Source organism: Dreissena polymorpha, chromosome 3 (assembly GCF_020536995.1).
Source record: "Dreissena polymorpha isolate Duluth1 chromosome 3, UMN_Dpol_1.0, whole genome shotgun sequence".
In the NCBI taxonomy this organism is placed as follows: Eukaryota; Metazoa; Mollusca; class Bivalvia; order Myida; family Dreissenidae; genus Dreissena; species Dreissena polymorpha.
In genome coordinates, this window is record NC_068357.1 from 65262800 (window position 1) to 65264640 (window position 1841).

The 1841-nt window shown below is 34.8% G+C and overlaps 1 non-coding gene across 1 annotated transcript; it reads left to right on the forward strand.

Annotated features, from left to right (window-relative positions):
* The first annotated feature begins 509 nt into the window (after positions 1 to 509).
* Positions 510 to 591, forward strand: Trnas-gcu (transfer RNA serine (anticodon GCU)). Its single transcript has one exon. It is a non-coding gene; the product is annotated as a tRNA-Ser (tRNA).
* The last annotated feature ends 1250 nt before the right edge of the window (positions 592 to 1841 follow it).

Below are 1841 nucleotides of genomic sequence, written 5' to 3' on the forward strand. Positions count from 1 at the left end.
GCTAAAATAAACATATGCATTAATATCATTAAAATGTCATCTGTTTTTGCGACATGTAGCAAGAGTATACATAAAACATCTTTAAATATAAATTATGACTGATTATTCGTGTTTCTACACCACGTAATATAACATGATGCAATACTAAAATATTTATATCATTGGCTCCATACTGAATATATTTAAATGAAACGCTTTGCACTTAAATAAAAAGAATGAGGATTATGCATGACCATTTTATTCACCAGAAGACGAAGATAATGTGATTATTACCAAAATAGAACATAACTCAATGTTAAGCCGAGACAGCTGCCTCGTCGTCCTTCATGTTTCATGAATAAGTCATTGGGACCAATACAGTCCATAAAAGATAATAAAATTATTTAGTTAACAGTGATTGAATACTTGTCTTTGTGGCAAACACATTGTTGGTAGTTAAAATATTTCTGTGTCAATATTACATTAAATGCGTGAGTTAATTTTGCGCCACTTGATCTATAAGAGCGTAGGACGAGGTGGCCGAGTGGTTAAGGCGATGGACTGCTAATCCATTGGGGTCTCCCCGCGTGAGTTCGGATCTCATCATCGTCGAGCATATTTTATCCGGGATCATTTTATACGAGCATATTTTATTCGGGATCATTTTATAATACACTATTAACATAATTATTCATTTAATAAGTATATATGTCGTCTATTATAAAAATGCCATCGCATTCAATACTCACATGTTATCAATGTAAGTTTGAAATATATAAGAATAGTCGACGCGAATTGTTCATCAGTAGAAATAATCAAGACGTCTTTAAATGGCGTTCAATTTATGTAAACTTAATAACCGTAGGCTAGTTGTAGTGACAAACAAGAGTATCTGTGATTGTGCACATACACAAGTGACGTGTATTGCCACGTAGTCTCAATGTGCGATAAGTAAAGGAGCTATTTATATTTATAGATTTGATAAACCATATTTGCTAACGCTTTTATATATTAATAAAATTAATAAAACATGGAACAAACGTTATACAATAATAAAAAAATGACGACTGTATATTTAAAACTGCAATTAAAGACAGTATCTATCGGCCGGGAGTTGTGGCGTGCTCCTGTAATCCAGCTACTTGGAGGCCGGGGACTGGGGACGGTTTGAGGCCGGGAGCCCTACCGTCAGGTCCGTTTGTGTCGATCGGGCGTCCGCACTAAGCTCGGCATCAATATGGGACCCTCGGGGGAGCCCGGGGACTCCAGGTTGACTAAGGAGGAACGTACCGGCCCTGGGTGGAAACACAGCAGGCAAAAGTTCCCGTGTCGAGCAGTAGTGGGATCTCACCCGTGAACAGACGTCTGTCGGTAGCTCGGCAAATATAACGGCACCTTACCCTTTTTTTAATTATTTGATTTTTTAATTTATGTATACTTAGTTTTATTTATTAAAATTAATTTTACATATATATTTCATATATATTGTATAAAATCTATATCGTATTAATTATTGTATCATATTTCCATTAACCAGCATTTTTTATTTAGAGAGCTTTGATCATATGCTGTTACTTATTTCCTTACAGATCGATTTTTAAAAAAGAGGTGTGAAAAAAGAGATCTTTGGTAACTCATTTATAAAAAAACCCATATATAATTAATCATAATAATTATCTGCATAAATCATCATCATCATCATCATCATCATCATCATCATCATCATCATCATCATCATCATCATCATCATCATCATCATCATCATCATCATCATCATCATCATCATCACCATCACCATCATCATCATCATCATCATCATCATCATCATCATCATCATCATCATCATCATCACCATCACCATC